Genomic DNA, 21,297 nt, shown 5'->3' on the forward strand with positions numbered 1-21,297 from the left:
ATATGCTTACTTGCATTCATTTACCCCATATCATCACATATATTTGCGCATTACATAAACATTATAAATTAAACCTGAAACACAATATAACTAGATGCATTAACAGGAAGAAAAGAAACCGAATTTGTAGAATGCTTCTCTTTATTGATATCTTCATATTATTACAGACTCTATCCACCTTGTGCACATAACTATAGGGTTTTGCGCACTCAGCTATGGACTTCCACCCTAGGCCTTTGTGCACTCAGTTGCAAAGCCTCTACCTATGCTAGGACCCGAAACTTAGACTTCTCTACCAAGACTCCAAGCCTTGTCTTCTACTACCAAAACTCTATGACTACTTCAAGCTTACTTACTTAGCTCTTTTTATACAATCCCATGGTCCACGGACCATGGGTAGATCCTTACAGCCAACTTTACACTTTACAAAATAAGGGCGGACAACCCTTTATGACTCATGACACCTTCGCACTTCGCAACCACAAATTGCGGAGACTTTACAAATTTATTACAAAATTTGACCCAAAACATGAGCTTTTAGCCCCAAAACTGTCCTTGGGGGATCCCATTCCCAACAAGCCCCCAACACAAACATCGTGACTCTCCCTCAAGTCACTTTGTGGGTGCGGAGATCTTAGCGCGAAGACCTCCCAGCTCAACCTGTATGACCACAACCTCAGCAATGCACTGTGCGGCCGCTTGCTTTGCTTCTTCAACGATCTGCTCGGTCATTGCTCCTGAACTGTCGACCTAAAGCTTCTGCTGAGTTGCTTGCAGAGTCGCAAGATTTCCTTCAATAGAGATTGTGACCGCGTAAGCCTCACCCAGCCAGGGCTTTAGTCATGCCTTCAGCCTTGCCTCCTTGTGCTATGCTGCATCTACCTATTCCTTCAACTGCTTGGCCTCCTGCAGCTTTTCCAGTCTCTATGTGAGCGCGACAGTTTGCGCTGTGCCTTTTACCTCATCATAGAGCTGCTGCAGTTCGCACGCTTCTGTCTCCAGCCACTGTACATTAGGGTCCTCCTGCAAGCTCGTCAGGACCTCAAACGATTGTTCAGAAAGTTGTGTGCAGTCTGTTACTCCACTGTCGACTGTGACTATTTCCTCTGTGACAGTAGTTGCATGCTACTCCTTTACTTCTAGCGGAGTTGAAGGCTGGGCATTCAACTGTAGTTCGGTGATCTGCAGGTTCAACTCCAACTGAACCCTTGCCATCTCTGTGTGAGCATCGCATACCCTTATAGCCAGCTTGCGGATGCACACCTCGACCGGTTCTTCCTCTGGGATGCCCAACTCCGGGACCATACGGCATGCCTCCTCTACGACTTGAATTATTCGCTTGTTTTGCGTGGTTACCTTGGTCATGGCAGTGATAACAGAGTATCTCTATAGGGCCATCTGTTTGTTATTAATCCTCTGCTCACTAATCACCTATAGAGAGCGATGTTCACAAGCCCTCAGATCCACAATCACTCCATCCTGTAATAGGTGGAGTGCCTTGACAGGGAGTGCTACCAAATTCAACCCTACTCCATTGAGGGTGCTGACAGTGGGCCTGTCAGCTTCATTCTTCGTGGTCAGTGCTCCATCGGGCAGCACTATCATGGTGGAGACCTACGCGCGCAGCATCTCAGCAGATTTTGAAGTGCCAATAGCAAGGCTGGTGGACACCATGCCAGCCTGTGACGTGCGGGTATGCAACTCCTGCAGACATGTCTGGATGGCCCCCAATATTAGTTGATGTTGTTGCTCAAACTATTGTAGGGCCTCCGCGGTGACATCCCGCACCGTGTCTCCAATGTCATGTAAATTGCCCTCTATCAGGGTGATTGGGTCCACCGACGTCTTAGTGGCCTTGGATTTCTTCCTCAGCCCACCTTTCTCTTGCACCCTTGGATGCTTGATGTGGGTGGATGTCGCCTGTGGGTCCGTGCCATGCTGCTTGGTTTTCCCGTCCGTCAGTTCCTCTGTCTCGGGTGAAGGCGACGTTGCGCCTTTGTCAAAGCCCCGCTCTGTTCCACCTGTTTGCCTCTCCGTCGGCTGAGTGGAATTGCACTCCGCGTGGGCCTTGTCAACGGCCTCCTTCTTTCTCTTTTCATTGGCCTCCTCATTCTTGCACTGCGTGGAAAACTTGCTCGCTCCTACCACCAAGTCTGATGTAGTGCACCACTCTATCGGCCAATGATCCAACACTGCATAAATTGCGTCGTCGGTTGCTAGGTAAGGAAAGGCATACCATGTTTGTGCAAGGTCCTTTCGTGCCTTGATGGACACATGGTGAAAATCTACCTTAAACTCCACGTACCACTGCAGGTTGGCAAACACCATAGGCAATAACCGCGGTTTGCAATTGATGGCCATGCAGATGTTCATCTCCATCAAGATCCAAAATATATTACTATCTCTGATGCGTTGCGCATCCTTGGTTTCCCACAGTGAAGCGTACTTCACTGCTTCTGGTAGGTCTAGCCCGACCGAAGGGAATTGACTGTCCTATGGCATCTCCCACACTGCCAGTACAATAGACAACAAGAGCCACATGTAGTGGAAAATCTTGCTGAGCTCCTGTGTCTCGTGGCAGTTCGCAAGGAACTCACCACAGAGATAGTGTGCCCAATTGAACTAGACTCCTTTGGTGCATTGGGCTACTAGCGCAATGACAGGCACCGAAACCTCATCGGTGCGAAACTTCCTCATCATCTGATCTAGGTGGCTCCAGAGACAGACATAGGACAAAGAGGGCTGATGGAAGCTCAAAAATCGAAGTGATCAGAATGATTTCGGACCAGGACCAAAGCATAGATCTCCTTGTTCTGATTGTGGTGAATTAAACAGTTCGTCACACCGGGTCTGTATGCGAAAGTTAGAAGCAGTAAAAGTTCGGTTGACTTTTGTTAACTGGGTAGGCTTAAGGAGGCCACAATTTGGATAGAACTCGGCCACTAGATTCTGGCCAATCTGGGCCAGATTTCAGGCAAGTTTGTGGCCCGGTTAATTTGCCTCCTTCGGTCCTTTTTCAAATTTTCGAAAATGACTAAATTTGTTTTAAATAAAACAAAAAAATATATATATATATAATTTGGGGTGGCGGGCCACCAACCCCGCCACCCCTCATACCCATATAACCAACAAATATATTAAAAAAGGGGCAGGCGACCATGAACCCGCCACCCCTGAAACCGCAACAAAAATATTAAACATGGCTCGGTGGTCATCACCCCGCCAAGCCCTCCACCATATACGTAACCACATTAATATGGGGTGGGCGGGCCACCTTCGGTGGACCCGGCCCACACCCCCAAAAATCTCAACAGTGTCAGAATTTGGTAAGGGTGCCGGCAGGGGTCGAACCCGCCCGGCCCATGTGGTCAGCCCCCAAGCAGGCAGCACCATGAATACAACATACAACCATTTGAGCGTGCCAACCAATTAATACAACGAACCAACAACTTAACAAACTGTGCATGTTTAAAAAAAAAATATTTATATATGGCGGGCACGGGATTTGATCCCCCGACCTTCGCGCTCCAAATATATTTGCCGACGGTTGGGCCACAGGGTTTCCTTGGTAAACTCCACCCATATTTTTCTACATAAAACCTTAAAATTTACTTGCACGGGGAGGAGAAAGGACCGAACGGCGGATTTGAGAATGGAGGTGTGGAACGCGAATAGAGCCATGTGATGCAGAACAGAACGGAGGCCAAAGACTGGCACATTTTTCGAGGCAACCATTCTTTTATTAATTTATTGCAGGTGGAACCATGAGCCCAGAGAAAAGGCAGGCATAACCATGATTGGGTGAAATTCTCAGCAGGGTGAAATTTTTGCAGTCTCCAAATTAGACAAATTTTATATCGATCTTACACCTCTCAATGACACGAACTTGATGGCGCAGTCGGCTTCCTGATATGAGCAGCATATTTGCATAGGACCCGGAGGAGGGAATTTTTGAGGAATTTAGGGGGGAATCTAAAATATTCCTTGAGCCCCAGATTTTCATTTTCCCAGAATTCAGAAATTTGACAGCCGATTTTACACTATTCGACACCACAAATCTGATGGTGTGTTCAGATTTTCCATTTGCTCATTTTATTTTTCAACCACTTTTCTAAGTGGAGTGCAGGTGCCAGTATTCATGTGCGAGCAGTGATTTCCATGCAATTGATGTCGTGAGATCGATGGCACAAAAAACTTTAGCAGTTTGACATTCGCTTCTTCAGATGGCCCCTAGTTGTGAGGTATATGCAGTGTATTAATGTACTTCTTTTTCTATGCATTGTGCTACACAGATCCCTGTTGATGCTTGATGTGGGATCTTGTTTCTTACTCGTTTTCATTATTCCTGCTTGATGTGATGCAGAATCATCTATGTGATGTACTTGTTGTCATGATTCGTCTTGTTATGTTTTGAGATCCCTTTGTTGTATGTTGATGGGATACTCATGTTGTCGTCATGTATGTTTGCATTGAGATCCCTTTTATGCCATGTTGGTGGGATTCTCATCATGCATGAGTTTGTGTCATACTGATAGGAGTCCTTTTCGACTGAGAGTTCCTGTAGCGGAGCATCTCTTGGAGCCACTCCTGCATGAGGGCATTCTCCTTGTATGATAGCAACATCACCTCTTATGTACATCATCACTATTGACAACACTTAATGCAGTGGCCTACACCATCTTGACACCGGGGCCCGGAGACGTAGTCCCTCCTGGATGAACTCCATTATCAACAGCTTATGTTTTGATGATTGTCATGTTCCTCTTCTTTACATTTTGCAGATGTATTCATTTATGTTCTTTTAAATATGCAATTTAACACATCATGAAAGTAAAAGGTATTAGAAGGGTCCTTTGTCACACCTGGACTTGGATCAAGTGTTATCCGAGTGGTCTTTGCATTGATGTGAATTGCAGTGTGAACAATGGAACGTGTAGAGACAGAGGATGGAAAAGTGATGTACGAGACCATGCTCAAAATTTCCAAAAGAGTGGAGATAATGTATGAAACTATATAGAAAGAGACAGACAAAATGGAGCGATTGCAGGTTCAGTTGCGAGCCACAGAAGAGGCCCTGGAAGAACTGAAGCATAACAACCAAAGTCTTCATACAAATAACTAAATTTAAGATGCATCTACATGAAGAGAAAGAGGAGAAACATAGTTTGCTACGACAGCTGCAAGCAAAGGACAAGGCCTTGGAAAAGTTGTAGTGTGATCCATGTGAGGTAAAAAGTAGTTCTCCATCTTCATGCATATTCCCTGATGATGATTTCATTGTTTTTGAAAATCATACCACAGGAAATGGCTCCAAACTGTTGAAGAAAATGGGGTATGAGGGAAAAGGCTTGGGTGTCCATGGCCAAGGCATTATCAACCCCATCAAGGAGGAGTAATTACCCCGTCAGATAGGACTTGGGTATGTCAGAAAAGAAGTTGGGGAATGTGCAGAGACAGCTAGAGAACTACCAACAATTGATAATGAGAGGCCCTCATCAGTTCTTTCCAAATTGACAAAGGAGGTAAAAGATGTTGACTTCCTTTTGGTTTCGTCGTCACATAGTATGATTTCTATTGGAGATGTGCAGATCCCAATTACAGGGACAAACATGAGGCTCCTTACCAGGACGAGGCACGAGGAGAAAAAAGAACTTGGTGTTAATAACCAAGGCATAACTCAACCAATGAAGGTTAAGCAGAGACGTCAATTTGTAGGCTTGAGATACACCGAGGGAGAATTCTCGAAGGTGTCAGAATCTTCCGAGACATCGTCGAAATCGTCGAGGAAAGAGAATGATGGGAACATAGCCCCATCATCCCATGGCAGTGCACATGGCAGGGAAAGAGATGAGACAAGCTCTCATTTCCATACTTACACCAAAGACAACAAGGAAAGGTATAATCAGTATCGACCTTCGAATGTTCATTTCAGTTATAATCATGTTTTTAATGATCAACATAAAACATGGAATCGAAAAACATGTACCTTTTATAGATGACATAACCATACATTTTCTAAGTGTTGGGAAAGAACAACAACACACAAAAGGAGGAGGCGTGAAATACCCTCTCAATGACAGGTAAAGAAACATGTTAAATATATCTGGAGGAAGAAGACCTATTGCAGTCATTGCGACAAAAGTGGCCATCAAAGAGCCACATGTTGGAGGTTCCATCCAGAGCAGCACCTTAAAGAAAAAGTGTGGGTGCATGAACCTGATGAAGAAGTTGTTTGACAAGGAAAACCACCACAAGGAGATGACCCATTCACATTGATAAGTGAAAAATGGTTTCTGGACATGTTATCTTGTCATGGTCATGCTTTTGTAAATCATTCGTTGCATTTTAAAATGTAAAAGTGATGACGTGTTTCTATCACTTGTTTAGCAACAATCATGTTTGATATTATTTTGAGTTGCATGTTAAACTCTGAAAGTGATGTCATGTTTCCATCACTTGTCAAAGAAACGATAGTGTTTGGCCTTATCTTTGTAAATCATGTGTTGCAGTGACGATGTGTTTTCCATCACTTGTTGAAGCAACAATGATATGTTGGCCTTGTTTTCGTAGTTGAAGTATTGTGTCCATCTTGTTGTAAACTTGACCATCGAGTATGTGTTATAAACTCGTGGCAAGTGTGGGATGCTTGGGTCATTAGTTTGTCAGTTAAGACAAGCATGTAATTTTCAAAACAATGTACTACAAATTGCAGGTGTCAGATCATCGCTTAAGACTCCGAAGAACAAAGGTGAAGGAGATGGAAGCGAGACCTTTCAGGATGCTTGTGCGGTAGACAAGGTACAAAGAAATTGCAGATTATTTTTCATGCTTTTGGAGGACCAAAAGCTCCTCAGTGGGGAGGATTGATCCAGGTGGCTCTAGAGACACACATAGGACAAAGAGGGCTGATGGAAGCTCGAAAATCAAAGTGATTAGAATGATTTCAAACCAAGACCAAAGCGTAGATATCATCATCCTAATCGCGGTGATGTGAATGGTTCATCAAACCGAATTTGGATGCGAAAGTTAGAAGCAGTCAAAGTTTGGTTGACTTTTGCTGACTAGGTAGGCTTAAGGAGGCCACAATTTGGATAGAACCCAGCCACCGGATTCTGTCCAACCTGGGCCAGATTCCAGGCGAATTTGTGGCCTGGTTAATTTTCCTTCTATCGTCCTTTTTCAAATCTTCAAAAATAACTAAATTTGTTTTAAATAAAACAAAAAAAAATATAATTTTGGGTGGCAGGCCACCAACCCCGCCACCCCTCATACCCATATAACCAAAAAATATATTTAAAAAGGGGTGGGTGGCCATGAGCCCACCGCCCCCAGAACCGTAACAAAAATTATTAAACATGGCTCAGCGGCCATCACCCCGCTGAGCCCTCCACCATATATGTAACCACATTATTATGGGGTTGGCTGGCCACCTCCGGTGGACCCGGCCCACACCCCCAAAAATCTCAAAGGTGCCAGAATTTGGTAAGGGTGTCGGCCGGGGTCGAACCTACCCAACCCACATGGCTGGCCCCCAAGCAGGCGGCACCATGAATACAACATACAACCATTTGAGCGCGCTAGCCAATTAATACAACGAACCAAAAACTTAACAAACTGCACATGTTTTTAAAAAAATGTTTTGTTATATATGGCAGGGGTGAGATTTGATCCCCCGACCTTTGCACTCCAAAAATATCCACCGACCGTTGTGCCACAGGGTTTCCTTGGTAAACTCTGCCCATATTTTTCTATATAAACCCTTAAAATTTACTTGCACGGGGAGGAGAAAGGACCGAACGACAGATTTGAGAACAGAGGTGTGGAACAGGAATGCAGCCACGTGATGCAGAACGGAAAGGAGGCCAAAGACTGGTGCATTTTTTGAGGCAACCATTTATTTATTAAATTATTGTAGGTGGAACCATGAGCCCAGAGAAAAGGTAGGCGAAACAATGGTTGGGCGAAATTCTCAGGAGGGTGAAATTTTTGCAGTGTCCAAATTGGACAAATTTTATGTCGATCTTACTCCGCTCAGCCACACGAAACTGATGGCGTAGCCAGTTTCGTGATCTGAGCAACATATCTGTAGAGGAACCAGAGGAGGGAATCTTTGAGGAATCTAGGGGGAATATAAAAGATTCATTGAGCCCGAGATTTTCATTTTCTCAGAATTCAGAAATTTGACAGTCGATTTTGCACTATTCGACACCACAAATCTGATGATGTGTTCAAATTTTCCATTTTCTCATTTCATTTTTTGGCCACTTTTCTAAGTAGAGTGTAGGTGTTAGCATTCATGTGCGAGTCTTCATTTCCATGTGATTGATGCCATGAGATCGATGGCACGAACAACTTCAGCAGTTTGACATCCGCTTCTTCAGCTGGCCCCTGGTTGTCAGGTATATGCAGTGTATTCATGTACTTCTTTTGCTATGCATTATGCTGCACAGATCCCTGTTGATGCTTGATGTGGGATCTTGTTTCTTACTCGTTTTCATGATTTACTGCTTGATGTGACGCGGAGTCATCTATGTGATGTACTTGTTGTCATGATTTGTCATGTTATGTTTTGAGATCCCTTTGTCGTATGTTGATGGGATACTCATGTTATCGTCATGTATGTTTGCATTGAGATGCCTTTTGTGCCATGTTTACGGGATGCTCATCATGCATGAGTTTGTGTCATACTGATAGGAGTCCTTTTTGACTAAGAGTTCCTATAGCAGAACATCTGTTGGAGCCACTCCTGCGTGAGGGCATTCTCCTTGTATGATAGAGACATCACCTCTTATGTAAATCATCACTATTGATAACACTTAATGCAGCGGCCTACACCATCTTAACACCGGCGCCCAGAGACGTAGTCCCTCCCAGACAAACTTCGTTATCAATGGCTTATGTTTTTATGACTGTCATGTTCCTCTTATTTATAGCTTGCAGATGTATTCATGTATGTTCTTTTAAAAATGGAATTTAACACATCATGAAATAAAAAGGTCTTGGAAGGGTCCTTTGTCACACCCGGACCTGGATCAAGTGGTATCAGAGTGGTCTTTGCGTTGATGTGAATTGCAGTGTGAACAATGGAATGTGCAGCGACAGAGGATGAAAAAGCAGTGTACGAGACCATACTCAAAATTTCCAAAAGAGTGGAGATAATGTATGAAACTCTATAGAAAGAGACAGAGGAAAAGGAGTGATTGTAGCTTTAGTTGCGAGCCACAGAAGAGGCCCTGGAAGAACTGAAGCATAACATCCAAAGTCTTCAAACAGATAATGCTGAATTGAAGATGCGTCTACATGAAGAGAAAGAGGAGAAACATAGTTTTCTACGACAACAACAAGCAAAGGACGAGGCCTTGGAAAAGCAACAGCATGATCCATGTGAGGTAAAAAGTAGTTCTCCAGCTTTATGTATATTTCCTGATGATGATTTCGTTGTTTTTGAAATATTACCATAGGAATTTGCTCCAAACTGTTGAAGAAAATGGGGTATGAAGGAAAAGGCTTTGGCATTCATGGCCAAGGCATTATCAACCCCGTCAAGGTGGAGGAATTACCCTACTGGAAAGGACTTGGGTATGTTAGAAAATAAGTTGGGGAATGCGCCAAGACAACTAGTGAACTACCAACAATAGATGATGAGAGGCCCTCATTAGTTCTTTCCAAATCGACAAAGGAGGTAAAAGATGTTGACTTCCTTTCGGTTTCATCGTCACATAGTACGATTTCTGTTGGAGATGTGGAGATCCAAAATACAGGGACAAACATGAGGCTCCTTACCAGGATGAGGCACGAGGAGGAAAAATAACTTGGTGTTAATAACCAAGGCATAGCTCAAACATTGAAGGTTAAGCAGAGACCTCAATTTGCAGGCTTAAGATACACTGAGGGAGAATGCTCGAAGGTGTCAGAATATTCCGAGACATCGTCAAAATCGTCAAGGAAAGAGAATGATGGGAACACATCCCCATCATCCCATGGCAGTGCAAAATGGCAGGGAAAGAGCTGAGACAAGCTCTCATTTCCATACTTACACCAAAGACAGCAAGGAAAGGTATATTCCGTCTTGCCCTTCGAATGTTCATTTCGGTTATAATCATGTTTTTAATGATGAACGTAAAACATGGAATCGAAAAACATGTACCTTTTGTGGATTACATAACCATACATTTTCTAAGTGTTGGGAAAGAATGACAACACACAAAATGAGGAGGCGTGAAAGAGCCTCTCAACAACAGGTAAAGAAACATGTTAAACAAATCTGGAGGAAGAAGACCTATTGCAGTCATTGCGACAGAAGTGGCCATCAAAGAGTCACATGTTGGAGGCTCCATCCAGAGCAGCGCCTTAAAGACAAAGTGTTGGTGCATGAACCTGATGAAGCAGTTGTTCGACAAGGAAAGCCGCCACAAGGAGATGACCCATTCACATTGATAAGTGAAAAATTGTTTCTGGATATGTTATATTTTCATGGTCATGCTTTTGTAAATCATTTGTTGCAATTTAAAATGTAAAAGTGATGACGTGTTTCCATCACTTGTTCAGCAACAATCATGTTTGATATTATTTTGAGTTGCATGTTAAACTCTGAAAGTGATGTCATGTTTCCATCACTTGTCAAAGAAACGATAGTGTTTGGCCTTATCTTTGTAAATCATGTGTTGCGATGATGATGTGTTTTCCATCACTTGTTGAAGCAACAATGATATGTTAGCCTTATTTTCGTAGTTGAAGTATTGTGTCCATCTTGTTGTAAACTTGACCACCGAGTATGTGTTATAAACTCGTGGCAAGTGTGGGACGGTTGGGTCATTAGTTTGTCAGTTAAGACAAGCATGTCATTTGCAAAACAATGTACTACAGATTGCAGGTGTTAGATCATCACTTAAGGCTCCGAAGAACAAAGGTGAAGGAGATGGAAGCGAGATCTTTAAGGATGCTTGTGGTGCAGACAAGGTACAAAGAAATTGTAGATTATTTTTCATGCTTTTGGAGAACCAAAAGTGCCTCAGTGGGGAGGATTGATCCAGGTGGCTCCAGAGACACACACAGAGCAAAGAGGGTTGATGGAAACTCGAAAATCAAAGTGATCAGAATGATTTCAGACTAGGACCAAAGCGTAGATCTTGTCATCCTGATCGCGGTGATGTGAACGGTTCATCAAACCGAGTCTGAATGCGAAAGTTAGAAGCAGTCAAAGTTCGGTTGACTTTTGCTGACTGTGTAGGCTTCAGGAGGCCACAATTTGGACAGAACCCAACCACCGAATTCCAGCCAACTTGGGCCATATTTCGAGTGAATTTGTGGCCTGGTTAATTTGCCTCCTTCAGTCCTTTTTCAAATTTTTGAAAATGACTAAATTTGTTTTAAATAAAACAAAAAAAAATATAATTTGGGGTGGCAGGCCACCAACCCTGCCACCCCTCATACCCATATAACCAACAAATATATTAAAAAAGGGGCAAGCAGCCATGACCCCACTGCCCCTGGAGCCGCAACAAAAATATTAAACATGGCGCGGCAGCCATCACCCCGCCAAGCCCTCCACCATATACGTAACCACATTATTATGGGGTGGGCGGGCCACCTCTGGTGGACCCGGCCCACACCCCCAAAAATCTCAGCGGTGCCGGAATTTGGTAAGGGTGCCGGCAGGGATCGAACCCGCTTGGCCCATGTGGCTGGCCCCCAAGTGGGCAACACCATGAATACAACGTACAACCATTTGAGCGCGCCAACCAATTAATACAACGAACCAACAACTCAACAAACCACGCATGTTTAAAAAAAAATGTTTTGTTATATATGGCAGGGGCGGGATTTGATCCCCTGACCTTCGCGCTCCAAATATATCCACCAACCGTTGGGCCACGGGGTTTCCTTGGTAAACTCCGCCCATATTTTTCTATATAAACCTTTAAAATTTACTTGCACGGGGAGGAGAAAGGACCGAACGGTGGATTTGAGAACGAAGGTGTGGAACAGGAACAGAGCCATGTGATGCAGAATGGAACAACGGCCAAATACTGGTGCATTTTTTGAGGCAACCATTTTTTATTAGTTTATTGCAGGTGGAACCATGAGCCCAGAAAAAAGGCAGGCAGAACCATGATTGGGCAAAATTCTCAGGAGGGTGAAATTTTTGTAGTGTCAAAATTGGACAAATTTTATGTTGATCTTACACCTCTTAGCGACACAAACCTGATGGCGCAGGCAGTTTCCTGATCTGAGTAGAAGATTTGCAGAGGACCAGGAGGGAATCTTTGAGGAATCTAGGGGGAATCTAAAAGATTCCTTGAGCCCGAGATTTTCATTTTCTCAGAATTCAAAAATTTGACAGTCGATTTTGCACTATTCGATGCCACAAATCGGATGGTTTGTTCAGATTTTCCATTTGATCATTTCATTTTTTGGCCACTTTTCTAAGTGGAGTGCAGGTGTCAACATTCATGTGCGAGTAGTCATTTCCATGCGATTGATGCTATGAGATCGATGGCATGAACAACTTCAGCAGTTTGACATATGCTTCTTTAGATGGCCCCTGGTTGTGAGGTATATGCAGTGTATTCATGTAATTCTTTTGCTATGCATTGTGCTGCACAGATCCCTATTGATGCTTGATGTGGGATCTTGTTTCTTACTCATTTTCATGATTCCTGCTTGATGTGACGCAGAGTCATCTATGTGATGTACTTGTTGTAATTTGTCATCTTATGTTTTGAGATCCCTTTGTTGTATGTTGATGGGATACTCATGTTATTGTCATGTATGTTTGCATTGAGATCCCTTTTGTGCCATGTTGGCGGGATGCTCATCATGCATGAGTTTGTGTCATATTGATAGGAGTCATGTTTGATTGAGAGTTCCTGTAGCGGAACATCTCTTGGAACAACTCCTGCGTGAGGGAATTCTCCTTGTATGATAGCAACATCACCTCTTATGTACATCATCACTATTGACAGCACTTAATGCACTGGCCTACACCATTTTGACACCAGGGCCCAGAGATGTAGTCCCTCCTAGACGAACTCTGTTATCAATGGCTTATGTTTTGATGATTGTCATGTTCCTCTTCTTTACAGCTTACAGATGTATTCATTTATGTTCTTTTAAAAATGAAATTTAAAACATCACGAAAGTAAAAGGTCTTGGAAGGGTCCTTTGTCATAACGGGACCTGGATCAAGTTGTATCAGTGCGGTCTTTGCGTTGATGTGAATTGCAATGTGAACAATGGAACGTGCAGCGACAAAGGATGAAAAAGTGATGTACGAGACCATGCTCAAAATTTCCAAAAGAGTGGAGATAATGTATGAAACTCTATAGAAAGAGACAGAGGAAAAGGAGCAATTGCAGCTTCAGTTGTGAGCCACGGAAGAGGCCCTGGAAGAACAGTAGCATAACAACCAAAGTCTTCAAACAGATAACGCTAAATTGAAGATGCATCTACATGAAGAGAAAGAGGAGAAACATAGTTTGCTACTACAACTACAAGCAAAGGATGAGGCCTTGGAAAAGCTACAGCGTGGCCCATGTGAGGTAAAAAGTAGTTCTCCATCTTCATGTATATTTCCTGATGATGATTTCGCTGTTTTTGAAAATCATACCATAGGAATTGGCTCCAAACTGTTGAATAAAATGAGGTATGAAGGAAAAGGCTTGGGCATTCATGGACAAGGAATTATCAACCCCATCAAGGTGGAGGAATTACCCCATCAGATAGGACTTGGGTATATTAGAAAAGAATTTGGGGAATGCATAGAGACAGCTAATGAACCACCAACAAAAGATGATGAGAGGCCCTCATTAGTTCTTTCCAAATCGACAAAGGAGGTAAAAGATGTTGACTTCCTTTCGTTTTCATCGTCACATAGTATGATTTCTGTTGGAGATGTGGAGATCCCAATTACAGGAACAAACATGAGGCTCCTTACCAGGATGAGTCACGAGGACGAAAAAGAACTTGGTGTTAATAACCAAGGCATAACTCAACCATTGAAGGTTAAGTAGAGACCTTAATTTGTAGGCTTGAGATACACCGAGGGAGAATGCTCGAAGGTGTCAGAATCTTCCGAGACATCGTCAAAATCGTCGAGGAAAGAGAATGATGGGAACACATCCCCATCATCCCATGGCAGTGCCCATGGTAGGGAAAGAGATGAGACAAGCTCTCATTACCATACTTACACCAAAGACAGCAAGGAAAGGTATAATCAGTATCGACCTTCGAATGTTCATTTCGGTTATAATCATGTTTCTAATGATGAACATGTTAGTGTCAGTCTTTCCAGCCTTCCTCCAGTGATCAAACGTGCTCTTACAAAGTGATTTTGAAGTGTCAAGGTCAAATTTTGTCATTTCAGTGAGTCTTCAAGCAAAATTTGGTCACTAGGCATTAGATCTAGGGTTTGCTCTCACTCTTTTCAAAGTTGCCCAAATGCCAATCTATGTCACTATTCAGCTGAGCCTATCATCATTCAGAGGTTTTTCATCATCATTTCAAGTTCCATAGGGTCATTTTACAGCTTATCTATGCTTCAGTTGCGCCTAGGCAAGGTCATTTCCCTCTCCTAGGGTTTTGAAACCAATTTCTCTTGGACGGTCAAATCATCGGCAAAACTTGTATCCTGATGTTCATACACCTTCCCCTATCCTTAAATTACCCTACCAAATGCTTCCCATCACTGAGATTCCCCAAATTCCTCATTTTCGCACAAACCCTAGTTTCGAGGTACAACCTAGCAATTTTCTAGGTTGGACCTGTGTTTTACCCTTTTGGACCCCTTCCCCTCACTCGATCTCCACGATTCTACTTTCCCCTACTTCCTACCATCCCTCCCTACTCCCCAAAATTTCCCCAAGAATTTAGAAGCCCCTTATCCCCTTCATTCCGCTTCATTTCGACAAAATTCCTTGTTTCACACATCGGGATAAGTTTCACTCAAATGATGTTTCAGAGAAATCAAAGATGAATTTTGGAAACCGGAGAGAGGTTTTTGTCCACAACATACCAAATACGAAAAACCTCCTTCACTTTTTTCACAGGTGTCATGGTTTTAGAGAAATGTCAAAAATACAATCGCTAGATCCAAGGGCGGTTGGCCAAGGCACTAAAACAACGAAAAAGGCCCGATCCACTCCAAATTTTGGCCAAATCCTCTTTGAATAAGCATGGTACTTGATTGGGAACTCCCAGCCCAAATTTCAAGAAATTTGGAGAAAATTTTGTCATTTGTGAATTTTTTGTGCCAAACACAGGTTTTCTTCCCCAACAGGTCGCGCGCCGCGCGCGACCTATTCGATGGGCAACTCCATTTCGGGAAAACTCAGAATTTTTGGATTTTTCATGCAAAGATACACCTGCTCAGCAATTACCAAGAGATTTCATCAAGTTTTGAGTCTCCAGAAGGTCAAAAAACAAGCAAAAAATGACTTTCTGCCACCTTTTTGACACACAGGAAGCAGTCTTGGGAGATTGCAATTTTGGAGGGGCAAATGGCCACCAAATTCAGAAATTCCACTTGGGTTGGAACGTAGACATCCAGAACTTTCCAACAAGCCCACGTTTTCCTCATTTTGACACCTAGAAGTGCCTCAAAAGTAGCTCCCAAGTAGCGCGACCTGTTCAGGATTAGGGCGCGACCTGTTGGGCAATTTTCACAATTTTTCATCTACAGCTCAGGAATTCGCCCAGCTTTGACCAGTTTTGACTTGTGATGGGATTTTTCACCCTCTTTGATGTAATTAATGTATTTTCATGTTGACATAACACTTGTTTACCTATTCTAGAAGATTCATTCATGAAATAGTAAACATTTAATGAATGAATTGGTTTCCTAGCTTATAGAGGCAAGTTGTTTTGACTGCCTAGATTGTAGTGCTCAGTTTAGAATTGGTTGAAACAGCTCCTAGGATGATGAGCTAGACCCCTAGAGGCAAGGAAATATGTTAGATTGCCTATATTATGTACTTTCTTGGTCATTTTCATGGTTGGACTCTTGAAGGAGAAAGCTCTATTGTATTACTCATTGTATCTCTGCAATTTTGGCAAAGGAAGAAAGACCAGGGTTTTGCAGTCCTTTTTGGGATTCCTGTGGTTACATGAATTGATGGTGTGTTTCTCTTTGTACTTGTAAGTTTGTTATGTGAATCATCTCCTTACTTTTCCTTCTGCAAATTAGGCAAATGAAGTGTTAAAGTAGAATTCATGATTGCCATGCTCTGCTTTTAAGTTTGCTTAATATTTATGTTTTCATATGTCTAAAGAGAAATCTTGAAGGTTTCTTGCTCGCTTTAGCCCCTCACCGGTCATTCCTATCCATTCACTTAATTCAAAGGCATCAATACAGTCTCCTACCTTGCCCCAAAGAACCCCCTGCGAAAACTATGTATAATCCCCACACCCGAAATTGCCATTCCCCAATTTTCCACCAAAACCCAAAAAATCCCAAATCAAACCTCTTGATCAGTTTACTAGCCTAAAATCAGTGTTTCCCTATTGGTTATCTCGCCCATTGAAGATCTTTACCGAGATAGACCGGAGAGAGCCCTCTCCTGCCCCGTAGGGCTAGCTACGAGGCTAAGTGGTTTGATGTTTCCTTGAGGTTTACCTTTCTTAGCCTGAGGTGAAATTTCAAGCACTAACAGAACATAAAACATGGAATCGAAAAACATGTACCTTTTTTGGATTACATAACCATACATTTTCTAAGTGTTGGGAAATAATGGCAGCACACAAAAGGAGAAGGCGTGAAACACCCTCTGAACAATAGGTAAAGAAACATGTTAAACAGATCTGGAGGAAGAAGACCTATTGCAGTCATTGTGACTGAAGTGGCCATCAAAGAGCCACATGTTGGAGGCTCCATCTAGAGCAGTGCCTTAAAGACAAAGTGTTAGTGCATGAACCTGATGAAGCAGTTGTTCGACAAGGAAAACCGCCACAAGGAGATGACCCATTCACATTGATAAGTGAAAATGGTTTCTGGATATGTTATCTTGTCATGGTTGTGCTTTTGTAAATGATTTGTTGCATTTTAAAATGTAAAAGTGATGACGTGTTTCCATCACTTATTCAACAACAATCATGTTTGATATTATTTTGAGTTGCATGTTAAACTATGAAAGTGATTTCATGTTTCCATCACTTGTCAAAGAAACAATAGTGTTTGGCCTTATCTTTGTAAATTATGTGTTGTAGTGATGATGCGTTTTCCATCACTTGTTGATGTAACAATGATATGGTGGCCTTGTTTTCATAGTTGAAGTATTGTGTACATCTTGTTGTAAACTTGACCACTGAGTATGTGTTATAAACTCGTGGCAAGTATCAGACACTTGGGTCATTAGTTGGTCAGTTAAGACAAGCATGTAATTTGAAAAATAATGTACTATAGATTGCAGGTGTTGGAACATCGCTTAAGGCTCTGAAGAACAAAGGTGAAGGGTATGGAACTGAGACCTTTCAGGATGCTTGTGGTGCAGACAAGGTAGAGAGAAATTTCAGATTTTTTTTCATTCTTTTGGAGGACCAAAAGCTCTTCAGTGGGGAGGATTGATCTAGGTGGCTCTAGAGACACACACAAGACAAAGAGGGCTAATGGAAGCTCGATAATGAAAGTGATCAGAATGATTTCATACCAGGATCAAATTGTAGATCTCATCATCTTGATCGCAGTGATGTGAATGGTTCGTCAAACCGAGTCCGTATGTGAAAGTTAGAAGAAGTCAAAGTTCGGTTGACTTTTGCTGACTTGGTAGGTTTAAGGAGGCCGCAATTTGGACAGAACTCGGCCGCCAGACTACGGCCAACCTGGGAAAAATTTTGAAAAAATTTGTGGCCCAATTAATTTTCCTCCTTCGGTCCTTTTTCAAATTTTCGAAAATGACTAAATTTGTTTTAAATAAAACAAAAAGAAATATAATTTGGTGTGGTGGGCTACCAACCCGGCTAGCCCTCATACCCATATAACCAACAAATATATTAAAAAATGGGCAGGTGGCCATGACCCTGCCGCCCTAGGAACTACAACAAAAATATTAAACATGGCTCGGCGGCCATCACCCTGCCGAGCCCTCCACCATATACGTAACCACATTATTATGGGGTGGGCGGGCCACCTCCGGTGGACCCAGCCCACACCCCCAAAAATCTCAGCAGTGTCGGAATTTTCTAAGGGTGCCTGTGAGGGTTGAACCCACCCGGCCCACGTGGCCGGCCCCTAAGCGGGCAACACCATGAATACAACGTACAACCATTTGAGCGCGCCAACCAATTAATACAACGAACCAACAACTTAACAAACCACGCATGTTTAAAAAAAATGTTTTGTTATATATGGCAGGGGTAGGATTTGATTCCCCGACCTCTGCACTCCAAATATATCTACCGACCATTGGGCCACAGGGTTTCCTTGGTAAACTCCGCCCATATTTTTCTATATAAACCCTTAAAATTTACTTGCACGGGGAGGAGAAAGGACCGAACGACAGATTTGAGAACGGAGGTGTGGAACGGGAACAGAGCCATGTGATGAAGAATAGAACGGAGACCAAAGACTGGTGCATTTTTCGAGGCAACCATTTTTTATTAATTTATTACATGTGGAACCATGAGCCCAGAGAAAAGGCAGGCGGAACCATGATTGGGCAAAATTCTCAAGAGGGTGAAATTTTTGTAGTGTCCAAATTAGACAAATTTTATGTCAATCTTACACCTCTCGGCGACACGAACCTGATGACACAGTTAGTTTCCTGATTTGAGCAGCAGATTTGCAGAGGACCCGGAGGAGGGAATATTTGTGGAATCTAGGGAGAATCTAAGAGATTTCTTGAGCCCCATATTTTCATTTTCTCAGAATTCAGAAATTTGACAGTCAATTTTGCACTATTCTATGCCACAAATCTGATGGTGTGTTCTGATTTTCCATTTTCTCATTTCATTTCTAGGCCACTTTTCTAAGTGGAGTGCAGGTGTCAGCATTCATGTGCGAGTAGTCATTTCAATGCGATTGATGCCGTGAGATCGATGGCACGAATAGCTTCAACAGTTTGACATCTGCTTCTTCAGATGGCCCCTGGTTGTGAGGTATATGTAGTGTATTCATGTACTTCTTTTGCTATACATTGTGCTACACAGATCCCTGTTGATGCTTGATGTGGGATCTTGTTTCTTACTCATTCTCATGATTCCTGCTTGATGTGATGCGGAATCATCTATGTGATGTACTTGTTGTCATGATTTGTCATGTTATGTTTTGAGATCCCTTTGTTGTATGTTTATGGGATACTCATGTTGTCATCATGTATGTTTGCATTGAGATCCCTTTTATGCCATGTTGGTGTGATGCTCATCATGCATGAGTTTGTGTCATACTGATAGGAGTCCTTTTTGACTGAGAGTTCCTGTAGCAGAACATCTCTTGGAGCCACTCCTGCGTGAGGGCATTCTTCTTGTATGATAGTGACATCACCTCTTATGTACATCATCACTATTGATAGGACTTAATGTAGCGGCCTACACCATCTTGACACAAGGGCTCGGAGACATAGTCCCTCCTGGACGAACTCTGTTATCAATGGCTTATGTTTTGATGATTGTCATGTTCCTCTTCTTTACAATTTGCAGATGTATTCATTTATGTTCTTTTAAAAATGAAATTTAACACGTCATGAAAGTAAAAGGTCTTGGAAGGGTCCTTTGTCACACCCGGACATGGATCAATTGGTATCAGAGCAGTCTTTGTGTTGATGTGAATTGCAGTGTGAACAATGGAACGTGCAACGATAGAGGATGAAAAAGTGATGTACGAGACCACCCTCAAAATTTCCAAAAGAGTGGAGATATTGTATGAAAGTCTATAGAAAGAGACAAGCATGAGGCTCCCAATTACAGGGACAAACATGAGGCTCCTTACCAGGACGAGGCACGAGGAGAAAAAAGAAATTGGTGTTAATAACCAAGGCATAACTCAACCAATGAAGGTTAAGCAGAGACCTCAATTTGTAGGCTTGACATACACCGAGGGAGAATGCTCGAAGGTGTCAGAATCTTCCGAGACATCGTCAAAATCGTCGAGGAAAGAGAATGATGGGAACACATCCCCATCATCCCATGGCAGTGCCCATGGTAGGGAAAGAGCTGAGACAAGCTCTCATTGCAATGCTTACACCAAAGACAGCAAGGAAAGGTATAATCAGACTCGACCTTCGAATGTTCATTTCAGTTATAATCATGTTTTAAATGATGAACGTAAAACATGGAATCGAAAAACACGTACCTTTTGTGGATTAATAACCATACATTTTCTAAGTGTTGGGAAAGAATGGAAGCACACAAAAGGAGGAGGCATGAAAGACCCTCTCAACAACAGGTAAAGAAACATGTTAAATAGATTTGGATGAAGAAGACCTATTGCAATCATTGCGATGGAAGTGGTCATCAAAGAAACCAAATTGTTGAATAAAATGAGGTATGAAGGAAAAGGCTTGGGCATTCATGGACAAGGAATTATCAACCCCATCAAGGTGCAGGAATTACCCCATCAGATAGGACTTGGGTATATTAGAAAAGAATTTGGGGAATGCATAGAGACAGCTAATGAACCACCAACAAAAGATGATGAGAGGCCTTCATTAGTTCTTTCCAAATCGACAAAGGAGGTAAAAGATGTTGACTTCCTTTCGTTTTCATCGTCACATAGTATGATTTCTGTTGGAGATGTGGAGATCCCATCACGAGGACGAAAAAGAACTTGGTGTTAATAACCAAGGCATAACTCAACCATTGAAGGTTAAGTAGAGACCTTAATTTGTAGGCTTGAGATACACCGAGGGAGAATGATCGAAGGTGTCAGAATCTTCCGAGACATCGTCAAAATCGTCGAGGAAAGAGAATGATGGGAACACATCCCCATCATCCCATGGCAGTGCCCATGGTAGGGAAAGAGATGAGACAAGCTCTCATTACCATACTTACACCAAAGACAGCAAGGAAAGGTATAATCAGTATCGACCTTCGAATGTTCATTTTGGTTATAATCATGTTTCTAATGATGAACATGTTAGTGTCAGTCTTTCCAGCCTTCCTCCAGTGATCAAACGTGCTCTTACAAAGTGATTTTGAAGTGTCAAGGTCAAATTTTTTCATTTCAGTGAGTCTTCAAGCAAAATTTGGTCACTAGACATTAGATCTAGGGTTTGCTCTCACTCTTTTCAAAGTTTCCCAAATGCCAATCTATGTCACTATTCAGCTGAGCCTATCATCATTCAGAGGTTTTTCATCATCATTTCAAGT

Source organism: Pinus tabuliformis, chromosome 3_2 (genome assembly GCF_031772625.1).
Source record: "Pinus tabuliformis cultivar Carrire ecotype Pingquan chromosome 3_2, CPIR1, whole genome shotgun sequence".
Lineage (NCBI taxonomy): Eukaryota > Viridiplantae > Streptophyta > Pinopsida > Pinales > Pinaceae > Pinus > Pinus tabuliformis.